Genomic DNA, 12,383 nt, shown 5'->3' with positions numbered 1-12,383 from the left:
ACCTCACTGGGGATGTGCAGAACTTTTCAAGTCTAAATGGAAGGTCCGGGTCTATCAGGGTAAGTTTCTCCTCTGTTTTTCTTCTGATTAACTTATAAGGAATGCTAAATGGCTAAATGAACAGACAGTAAGAAGTTGATATAGGGAAGCCCCTGATCAATACAAGTCAAGAAACATCATGCACTAAGTGCTCTCCTTTATTTATTTCCATCACAACCTTTTGAGGCCGGGATTAGTATGCACACTTTACAGAGGAGGAAACCAAAGTGCAGGAAGAATAAGTACCGTACTTACACCAGAATGTAGGTATCAGAGCTGGCGTCCTGGCTTTTCTCTACTTACCCCTCAGGATCTTCCGTCTGCTCTGTTGGTGGCCTCTCTCCTGCAGCCCTCTGCAGATTCAGCTCCCAAGTCCTCTGGCTTCTGTTTGCTAAAGACAATGGCAGGCAGCCTTCCCTAACTGTCCCTATCTTAAAATCATCTCCCTCTTATTTTGTTTTCCTCATCATGTGTATAAACATTATCACATGCTTATTTGTGAATTTATTCAACAATATTTACTGGGAGTCGACCATATGCCAGACACTCTGTTTAGGTGCTGGAAATACTGTGGTAAGAGTCATATGGTCCATGCCCTGCTTATTTTTTCTTCTTTTCTTTTCCATTTTAAGTATGAAATATAAGGGATTTCCAGGGGCACCTGGGTGGCACAGTCAGTTAAGTGTCCAACTCTTGGTTTTGGTATAGGTCACGATCTCAGGGTCGTGAGATGGAGCCTCTCCTTGGGCTCTGCGTTCATCAAAGAGTCTGTTTGAGACTTTCTCCTTCTTCTCCTCCTGCTCATTCTCTCTAAATAAATAAATAAATATATATATATATAAATAAATAAATATTTTAAAAATATATAAGAGATTTCAAGAAATCAGATACCATGGCTTCTACAAATCTTTGGGCAGTACTGGACATACTATGGGTGCTCAATAGTTGATGGATAAAAGAAGAATCAATGGATAAAAGAAAGTTTTCTGAAGTACCTGCAGGACCAGTATAGAAGCCAGCAAGCCTAAGACTCATTAATTTGCTGAGCAAACCTATAACAATACTGCTTATAAAAATAAGAGTGAAGAACAATGATAATATGATTTCACTTGCATGTGGAATCTAGCAAACAAACAAAGCATGAACAGACCTATAAAAACAGAGAACAAATCCATGGTTGCCAGATTATAGGGGTTGAAGGTATGGGAAAATGGGTAAAGAGGAATGAGAGATACAGGCTTCCAGTTATGGAATGAAGTCACAAGGATGAAAGGTACTGCACAAAGAATATAGTCAATGGAATTCTAAGAGCATTGTATGATGACAGCTAGGGTTACACTTGTGAGCAAAGCATAAACTATAGACTTGTTGAATCACTATGCTGTACAGCTAAAACTAATGTAACATTGTATGTCAGCTACAACAAAAAATTTTTTTTAAGAATTCAAAAACTTTTTTTTAAAGAATTAAAAGAAAGAATGATGATATCTGGTGTTGATAAAGGTGAAGTAAAATAAGCATTTTCATAAACTGCCCAAGTAAGTATGAATCAGTATCACCTCTCTGTATAGCAATTTGCTTAAATACCACAAGTAAGCCTGTAACTCAATTAATTAGCCTCCAGAAACAAATCCTAGGAGCATAATTAAAGATGAAGACAAATATATAGTCAGAAATACATTCATGAGTAATTCAAAAAATTTTTAATGGTAATAAATGTTCAACCACAAGGGATTAATCAATTAAGGCACACCATATAATGAAATGTAACAAAGGATTAAAAATCATGCTATATCACATATAGGACATGAATATATTCACAATCTACTATGAACTAAGAAAGGAAGATACAAAGTAGTATGTTGAATCTGGTTCTTCTTTTTAAAAAATTTTATATATGCGAAGACAAAGCTCTAAAATTGCACTATTCAATAGAAATATAATACAAACCACATTTGTAATTTTAAAGCATGTGGCAGTCACATTTAAAAAAGTAAAGAGAATTAGGTGAAATTTATTTAATGATATTTTATATAACCCAATATACCAAAATAATAATAATTAACTTTTTTTTACTACAGTAAGCCTTCAAAACCTGGTATGTAGTTTATACTTGGCACATGTCAATTCAGTCTTGCTGTGTTTTAAATATTCACAAGCCAGGAGCACCTGGGAGGTTCAGTGGTTGTGCGTCTGCCTTTGGCTCAGGTTATGATCCTGGGGTCCTGGGACCGAGTAGTGCATCAGGCTCCCCACTGGAAGCCTCTTTCTCCCTCTGCTATCTCTGCCTCTATCTGCATCTGTCATGAATAAATAAATAAATAATTTAAATAAATTTAAATAAATAAATAAATATTCACAAGCCATCCATGGCTAGTGGCTATCAGACCTTACAGCTCAGGTAAGCCTTAAAAGCATGTGTGAAGAAAAAGAATTTGGATGAATTTATCCTTTTTCTCCTCCTTTTTTTCCTTTTTTTTTTTTAATAATTACTATTTATAATTTTACTGTTGGCAAATACTACTTCTATAATATGAAAAACAAAGTTGTTTTAAAATATTAGTTACAGAGGGTTTTTTTCAGTCTCTGGAATACTTTTTGGCGCATCCTCTACAGTTCGTGTATTACATGCTTCCTAGAACTCCAAGACCACCCTTCTTTCTTCCCCTCCCTTGACATACACTTTAAAAAGCTGCCTAGCTTCAGTCCTCAGGCACACGAGTAAGGATCAATGTAAGGATCAAATAGCACTGCTCTTCAGAGCGGCTGTGAAGCCGGGCTCTGCTTTCCAGGAGTGCCACCCGGAATCTGTTAGGACCCCGGGCACTGCGTTAGCAGCTCTCTGGTTTGTGGAAGGGCACGGAATGGGACCAGAAACTGCTTAATTTGAGGTTAATCAAATAGTGATGACAAGCCTTAATCTCCAACTTGTCGTCAGATTGTAAACATTGATTGCAGCTGCAGCAATCTGCAATAAACCTATTGAGTGAAATCTTGACCAGAATGAAATGAGTACACTGGTTCCCCACATGAAACCCAGAGAGACAAGATCGAAGAAATCCAGGCCTTTGTAACACCAAGAGAAACAGAAACCCCGAATTAGAGAAGTTAAAGAATGTGTCAAATCTGATTCCTGTACAGCCTGATCAAAAAATTTAAAAAAAAAAAAAAATCTCTGGATCCCAAGAGCCCAGACACTGAAAGTATCAAAGATGGAGACACCAAGCTATCAGCTGTGTAGGTGGAAGGAACTGAAATAGGTCCACCTCTACTGACCATTGATGGGGTGTCCGTGGGGCCTCTGGACACGTAGCTATACCCCTGGAAGTGAGCTACAGCAGTTTACCAGAAGGGAAGGGGCAAGAGTAAGAGTCACAGTGTATTAGAACTTAGTATGGGTCAGGTGCTTCACCTCAATTTACTGGTAATTCTCATAATGATTTTAAAAGCTGAGTATGATTATACTCTGCATTTTAAAGAAACCACTAAATCTCAAAAAAGTACCCTACTTTGCCTCAGGCCATGCAAAACATGGGCGGAACCCTGACTTGACCAGACTAACCCGCCAAAGTCAGCTCTGAATCTCAGGCTGCCCTGGAAGGTGGGTCAATATCAAGGAAGTGATCACGATGGATGAATAGTGAAGTTCGTGAGGAAGATGGACAAAGCAACAGTTCCCCTAAGAAGATCCACCTAGGAAGTTCAAGGGAATGGTAAAAAACTGCCAGATGAAGGAACAGTTGATGGCAGGTGCTCTAAGTGCATCCCTGAAGGTGCCCTTCTTGGCCTCGCCGCCTCGGGAACACTTCCACACACTTTGGGGCCCAGAATCCTCATGCGTCTCTTCTGGGTTGCCTTCCCAAAAGCTCCTGGGGAGAGACCTAATTCTTATAACAGAGCAGGGTGCATTGAGAGAGAAGGACCAGATACTATGGCCTGTGTACAGAAAGTTAAAAGACACGAGATTCTTGACTCAAGCATGAGAAAACCTGGAGAAGAACCATGACAGCTATTGTCAAATTGTTAATGGACTGATATGGGAGGTTTTAACCCATGCATTCTTCCCTAAGACTTTTTGGGACAAAACATTCATTGATTGACATATTCATGCCCTAGCAGCAAGACAGGGCTAGAGAAATAATAGTGAGCAACAGAAGACACCATCTCATTGTCAGAGTACGTACATCTAACGGGGGTCACATAGTTCCAAGAAAACAAATCACACAAATACATGAAAAACTGGTAAGTGCTCCAAATAAGAGGTAAATGAGATGTTATGATTTTATCCAAAAAAGAAAACTGGAAGCAATAAATAGAGTTTGTAAGGAAATAAGCTTTGTTTCATTATTTGGAAGGACTTTCAAACAGTCCACACAGTTCAGAAATGGCCCCACGAATGAACATACTTCCCCCTGGGTACTGGACCTGCCCAGGCTGAAGGCGGGGCATGGGAGGAATGCCAGGGTGCAGCCCGGGGATAGCTTCTCAAGTCTCTTCTAGCTCAAACAAAGTAGGACTCCAGCATTCCAAACAAAATGTTTTCTCAAAAAAAAAAAAAAAAAAAATGTTTTCTCAGAAGGCAATCAGAATTTCTAGGAGACTCAGGAAATTTGTCTCAGAGAAGAATCACTTTCTGTATATGGACAGGAGTTAAGCAAAAAAAGTCTCCCAAACTGGGGAGTAGTGCTCTGTGCTTCCCTTCACAGCGCTGATGCATTTCTGTTCTACTCACTGCCTGAAGCATCATGAGGACAGAGGCAACGGACTTGTTCATTACTGAATCCTCAGCTCATGGCACATACCACATATTAAGTATTTGTTCAAGGAACAAATGTATACAGTACTAAAATGTACTAGTGCAAAGATACTCATTTATAAAAACTTTCTTCTAGTGTTACAGAATTCATAAATGGACTTTCTTGAATAATGAATGAACATGAAAGTCAATCACTTGCCTATGATTAATAGCCAGGGTCTCCTGTCCAAGCAGCCACTTAGTTCCATTAAAAATTAATAATTTTCCACGGAATAAATATACATTATATGTAGAACACCAAGGGTTCCAGTGTTAATATGCAATTAAGTAATGCAGAAAGACTAAGGATCTATTAACTAAGAGAGAACTCCATGAACATGCCCTCTAAGTCATTGTTCATTTACCACCCATTTCTCTCCTAAATTTTAAAATTATTTAGCCAGGAAAAAAAAAAGTAGTTCTGCAAACAGAATAAATAAGGTTAATAGGGTGACATATTCTGGTTAACATCTGCAGGCCAACAAAATGTGTTTTTGTTAAAGAGTTGAGATATGTTATTCCTTCTAAACACATTAGGAAAGATCAATACAAAACTGAAGGACTATACGTAAAATGTTAAGAGTCTGTCACTGAAAAATTATGAACCATGCTATAGAACTTAGCCAGGTCAGAGCTAAATTAAATTATTGATCTATATTCTTTTTTTTCCCTTTCTGTGTGACTATCTCTTGATTTTTTATAACATATATTATTGCTTACAGAGCAAATGAATCATCTTATTCTAGTCCCAGCATGTCTGCTGACTGACAATTTTCTAAAATTCATTGTGTTGATAGTGTTCAGACTTACATATTTAATTATGTTCACATAAACATCTAAATATCCAACGTAAAATTTAAAAGCATTTCTAGCATGAACTCAAAAAGAAAGAGGGTAATTTTCACTTTTTTTTCCAGTACAAAGAATGCGAAGCAAAAAATGAAATGTTATTTTTCTTGACATCATTTCACTACTTGATGGTACTTGATACATTTCATTGATGAGGCTAAAATGCAGTCTGTCGACTTTTAAACAATGACTTCACTGTATTGCTAAGCAAGGTGATGCAACCAACACTTCATGAATTAGTCTTTAACTTTTCAGACCTAAATCTTCCTCAAGATGTATAACCTTAAATTCTATAAGCAGTTTTACTGATCGCTTTGGAGATTTCTTTAAATCAAAGAACTCTCATCCCCAATCAGCCTCCAAAGTCACAGAAGAATGTGTCTTGAATTAGGATTTTCTCTCACCTGCTGAAAAGGGAAAATGGGTAAATATTTTGTAAGAAATGTAAATTCCACAGACCCACGTTAATTCATGAGAAAGGAAGCTGACATAAGAGTTCTTGGGAGAAATGATCTTGAATTTGGGGCTGTATTTAGCCAGCAGCTTTTGCCTACTGGGAAAATATTTTCTCTTTAATGAAGTAGTGTCAGAAGCAGAGGCCTCTTCATTTTCTCTAATGGAGATACGATCATTCTGACTTGTGCTCCAAATGAGGTAGGAATTATCCCTAATGTGTAGTTTGAACATTTGTATCAAAATACGGTGGAATGCTGTTTCAGAGTCCAATGAGAAATCACAAGAGTGACAAAATGTCTGCCTCCCTCAGGTGGAGAATCGGTCTGCTGCCTTGCCTCATGCTGACCATCACTGCCAGAAGCTCCTGGCATTAGGGGCATGTCCTGCAGTCACACAAATGCCAATCCCTGTTGCTGGGACAAGGGGATTCCGGCCTCACAGCAGGCCTCAGGGATTCTGCTTCTCCATAGGCCTGCTCCAAAGCTGAGCTCTCTTTGCACTCAAAATCAATGTCATCCCACGGAAACTCCGGGAGAAAGTCAAATACCAGCAGCAGCAGCAGTCTCTGTGGGAGACCGGTCTCTCCCTACTGTGTTTTTGTCAGGTGACAAGAAGCACTAGGGAAGACTGAGGAAGCAAGGGCTGAAGAGAGAAAAACCAAGTGCAGAAGTTAAGATTGAGAAGAGGCAACATTTCAAACAGGAAAAGGCTCAAGCATTCTATTCTGTGGAAACACAGAATACTGCCTGCAGAAGGGCCGGACAGAAGGTCATAAATCATACCTTAGGAAGGTTCTTCACTGGGTTTCAGCACCCTGAGTCTTGCTGTTCTTGGCACAGGGTAAAGAGTCCATCTCTCCAGAGGTAGGCTTCCTTAAACAAGCTCACAAGACCAATGCATAAAGCCAGAATGTCAAAATAGCGGTCTACAATTTGCGGTATATCCACCGCACAGATGTCAGAATGACCAGTACATTCCCTTTCTGAAGATGTCCTCTGTGCCATGCCAAATCCTAATCAGACAGCAATCTGATGGGTAAGGAATCTCAACAAGAGGAGTTCATTTGATGAATTGAATGTTAAACTGCATCAGGGAGGATGGAGTCACCGATGGGAGAAAACACAACATGTGCTGGCTGTAGCTCTCTGGATCCATTGCCATAACAGAAACAGCCTTGCCAATAGAACAACAATGTTCCAAGTTCCTCATAGGAAATCCATCTCCTCCAAAGAGGACTACATATGCACTCCTTCTTCTGCATGTCCATGGTCCAACCCAACATACATGCCTATGTGACATCAAAGCAGGGGCACACCTTAATTTCTCTCTTGCTGCTTTTCTTTTAGTTAACCAGGGCTCATAAATAGCTTTCAATGCCATGGAATAGCATCATGATAGATATTCTTGTACACACTTCTTTGCCAAAACCTCTGATTATTTCCCAGGGAACATTCCCAGATATAGAATTGTTGGGTCAAAGGGTAGGCACACGCCCATTCATTTATATATTGCCTAAGGCTGGTTTCACCCAGTAATAGCAGAGTTGAATGGCTGGAACACTACACTATTTAGTCTGGTTCTTTTCAGAAAAAGTTCACCAACCACTGAACAAAAGTCTACGATTAGATAGAGACAGGCATTTACAACAGGACACCATCTACAATAGGACACAGACCCACCACACCATGACTGTAAGCAGATCTCTTGCATTTCAATTATTTTCTACCCTTTATCATTCTTTAACCAGTCTGAAGATTCTATGGGATATAACTTCACTTATCATTACAACAGTACTAAAGAATACTATCAGAGAAATGTAGCCCCATTATTTTTAACTACAGAAATTATTATAACCTAAGATATAAATGGGAACTGAATCAAACAAAATGAGATAAGTTATAAAAATCCCTTTCTTGCATAATAATGTATAATAAACATAAATATACATGTCCTTAAACTTTGCTATAAAAATTGGTTATTAAATTAAAAACTAAAAGAAATTTCATTTCTTCAGCCTTTGATTTGCAACAGCTGAAAAATTTCAGACTAGATTCTCCTTACTCATGACCAAGACTCAGAGACTTGGCTAAAGAAAAAAACACACAACTTTTTATTGAAAAAGAATCACACAGACGTCTGAAATTTATAAATTTCTCGTTAATTAGATTTTAATCTACATAACTATACCATATGCTAGAAAACCATTCAAATACAAACTCCCTGAGATGGTTTTACTGCCATTACTTTAAGAGCCATTTAAAAGATTTTCTATGGGATAAAGATTGGGTGATTTATCATGGTTTTATGCTCCTTTAATCTGCTCCATCTTCCCATTGTAAAATAAATATTGGTTTTAAAATAAATGGTTCTGCCCAGGTTTTGATGAGAAAAATTGCCCTGTAAATCACATGCTCACATGTGCCAAACTCGAAGTCCAATGTTAACTAGTCCATTCCGATGAAAATAAGTCAATTTTATAGAACAAAACCTAAGGAAGACAATTACTTAAGTATATTATCAATGCTGCAAAGTAACTAATTTGAGATATGAGCTTTCCCACCCTCTGTTTTTCAATTCTTAAAATAACCCCTGGTTGATGCCAAACAGATCCTTCAATTTGACTTTTAAAAGGTGTATTCACTACAATAGTTTTGTTATATTCTTTCTAATTCCAATATACAAGTTACATAACTGAAAATAACTACAAGCAAATCTGAGGGTTATTTGAGAACATCATTATCAATCACTTCTTTCACACTCAGGGGGCCAAATCAATTTAACAGTCACTTCCTAAGACTATTTCACAGAGCTCTAGAAACTGACAATAAATGCATTTTCCTACAGCAACCACAGTGCTAAAGTACTCTGGAATATAGGAATGGTTTAAAGCAGAGCTTGGCAAACTATCTGTGATGTAATGCTAGTGGACTGTATCTTTCATTTCCAATATGCTGTGGGCTAATGATACATTTGTAAAACACAACTAAAAGATGCACTTGGATACTGTGGCAAAGCCAAACTGCTACAGAAATTTCTAAACCAGGACGCCTGGGTGGCTCAGTGGTTGAGTGCCTTCGGCTCAGAGTGTGATTCCTGGGGTCCTGGTATCGAGTCCAGCATCGAGCTCCCTGCACGGAGCCTACTTCTCCCTCTGTCTATCTCTCTGCCTCTCTCTCTGTATCTCTCATGAATAAATAAAATCTTTAAAAAATTTTTTTCCAAACCAACACAGTTCAATAGGTTTATGATGCTGGCCACTTATGTAATTTTAAACTTTACATTAAAAAATGTAAAAAGAAAAAAATAAATTAATCAATTAAAAAATGTAAAAAGAAACAGGTGAGATTAAATTTAACAAATCTATAATCTTATCATTTCAGCATATTATATTATTATTCTATTATTAATAATTAATATTATGAAAATACTATTGAGGTATTTTGCCTTTTTTTATATTGCCTTTGTAATCTGGTGTATATTTTACACTTTCGGCACGTTTAAGTTTACGCTGGCCACATTTTTTTTTTTTTTAGATTTTTTTTTTTTTTTTTTATTCATGAGAGAGAGAGTGAGAGAGAGAGAGAGAGAAAGAAAGAGAGGAGCCCAACGTGGGATTCGATCCTGGGTCTCCAGGATCAGGCCCTCTGCTGAAGGTGGCGCTAAACTGCTGAGCCACCTGGGCTGCCCTGGCCACATTTTAAGTACCCGATAGGCACACGAGGTTAGTGGCTACTGGCTGGACAGCACAGTTTGAAACCCTTACTCTCAATTTTGCCACCTCCCTCTTCCCATTTTGAGCAGTAGTATCTAAACCACTGCTCCCTTCAGAATGGCATCTCTAAGTTTCACTTTCGGCCTGAATTTTTATAATTAAGGGCTCCATTCCAGATAAAGCCAACACTTTAATAAAGAAATTAGCAAACCCATGACTGTAGCTAACTTCATACTCCCTTTCAGGAAGGCAATTGCCAATAACAAAGGATGGACATAGAAGAAGCCCTTCTTCCCTTCTCCAGAGCAATTACTATTCTGAATGAAGTTGGTTTATTTCCTTCTCATCCTTGTTTTTATACTTCTTCTACAGATTATATTCTTAAGCATTTACATAAATCTATTAACATGTGAAAATGTGTTTGTGTTTTACAGAGATGTGTGAATTTAATGCATTTGGCTCATACAAACACTTACATATTCCAATTGCCAAAATGGAATCTCACACCTTTCTATCCTCCCACTCTATGATCTATGTCTTCGGACTCTGTATCATTTCCTTGCCTGGATAATTCCTGCTCATAATTTAGGTCACAACTTCAATGTCACTTTTTCAGGAAACTTTTGCTAATCTGCCCTTTACCCTAATAAGATTAGGTTCCCCAGTTCAATGTTCTTACCTTTACTATTGCACTTATCACTATTGTAAATATCTATTTTAGTATTGATTTAATGTCTGCCTCCCTCATGAAAATATAAGCTAGCAGCAGCACAATGCCAAGTAGACAGTAAGTGTTCGTAAATATTTGTTGCCTGAATGAATGATTTTTTATTCCAGGAAGCCACATCCAAATCCAACTCAGCTAGACACCACGTAGGTGTGTCAGGACAGCTGAGTGGTCTAAGGAGCCAGACTCAAGATAGACATCATGCTTCTCATGTCTCTTTAGGACATAAGCTTAGAATGTATATTATCATCTGTGTACTGGGCACCCTTATTTATTAGAATGTATGTTTTCAAATATAGTACCATCCAGTTATTCACAGTATCTTCTTTTGACCTTGTATTGTCTAGTGTGTCTCTACTTAGGATTCCCTTTTCATTTCTAATATTATTTGTGTTCTTTCCCTCCCTCTTTGTTTCTGCAATTGATCACGTTTGCCAGACGTGTATGTGTTTGGATCATCTTTCAAAGAATCATCTTTTGTTTTGTTGATCCTTTCTACTATTCCTTTTGTATTCTATATCATTTGTTTTTGTAATATGTTCTATTATCCCTTCTGTTACCTGGGTTTACTCTGCTACTTATGCCTTTTTGGTTGAATGCTTAACTCACTAATAACCAGCATTCCTTTATTTCTAATACATGAATTTGTGAATCTGTAAATGTCCCTCTGTGTACCCCTTTAACTATACTGTACAAGATTTAAAATAAAGCATCTACTAATTTATCTCATCATTTTCTTTCACTCAAAAATCATTTGGAAGTATGATCTTGAGTTTCCAAATGTATGAAATATTTTATGTCTATTGGTTTTTTACCTCTGAATTTTTTCTTCTCTGGGATAGAAAATGTAGTCAATACAATTGTATTCATCAGTGTTCAGACTTTGAACATGTAAATATTCTCTGTTAATGGAGTTCTAAGTCCTATATATGTCCATCTTTTTTTTTTTGTATATATATATCCATCTGATCAAGCTCATCAGTTATTTAAATCTCCTTTGTCCTAATTTTAAAAGTTATATTATCAGTGTCTGAGAGAATATGTTTAGAACTCCCCGAATATGATTACCTATACTCTCAGTATCTTGTAATGCTTCTACCAATTTTTATTTTACATATTTTTGAAATGATGCTGCTCAGTACTATAGATTCAAGATTAATATATCTTCCTGATGAACTGTTCTTTTATCATTAGATAAGAACTCTCTCTAATCATAATAATGTTTTATGCTTTAAAGCACATTTTGTCTGATATTAATATAGCATCCATCTGCTTTCTTTTGAAAGGTATTTGTATGGAATATTGTATCAAGTTCCTCTATTTTCTCTCAATTTTTCTATCTCTAATAGGGGTGTCCCTTTTAACAGTTTATAAAGAGTATATACCTGTTTTCCTTTTCCCAACTAACTTAAAAACCTTTGTTTACTGACAGCTAAAACTAATCATTTTCATATTATGATTCCTGATATGTTTGGCCTTATATCAACCATTAAATTGGTCTACAATTTCCCCAGGATTAGGGATTATCTAAATGTATCAAGGACTGCACACCAGAACAAGCCCTGCCATATTTAGCTTATGCTCATAATTTAGCTGTTCTTGGTAAGTCATTTAGACAGATCAGCAAACTATATTCTCTTAAAGCAGGAAGGTAATAAATCCTTATAAAATAAAACCTATGCATAAAATCCCATATTAATATGTCCAATCCACTAGTGTGGATTGTATAACATGAATATAAAAGAATCTATCTGTCATCTACCTCTGATGCTGCCCTTCTTCCCCCTCCCCCATTTTTTTTCATT

At 37.1% G+C, this 12,383-nt stretch overlaps 1 long non-coding RNA gene across 1 annotated transcript in view; it reads right to left on the bottom strand.

Annotated features, from left to right (window-relative positions):
- Nucleotides 1–326: 326 nt before the first annotated feature.
- LOC140593924 (uncharacterized) overlaps nucleotides 327–12,383 on the bottom strand; it is a 268,532-nt gene continuing 256,475 nt past the window's right edge. The window contains exon 4 of the long non-coding RNA XR_011994356.1: nucleotides 327–430. This is a non-coding gene — a long non-coding RNA (uncharacterized lncRNA). The remainder of the gene's footprint in view (nucleotides 431–12,383) is intronic.

Source organism: Vulpes vulpes, chromosome 9, assembly GCF_048418805.1.
Source record: "Vulpes vulpes isolate BD-2025 chromosome 9, VulVul3, whole genome shotgun sequence".
Classification (NCBI taxonomy): Eukaryota; Metazoa; Chordata; class Mammalia; order Carnivora; family Canidae; genus Vulpes; species Vulpes vulpes.
The sequence above is the reverse complement of the archived record's forward strand: the minus strand, read 5'-3'. Positions and strand labels throughout refer to the sequence as shown.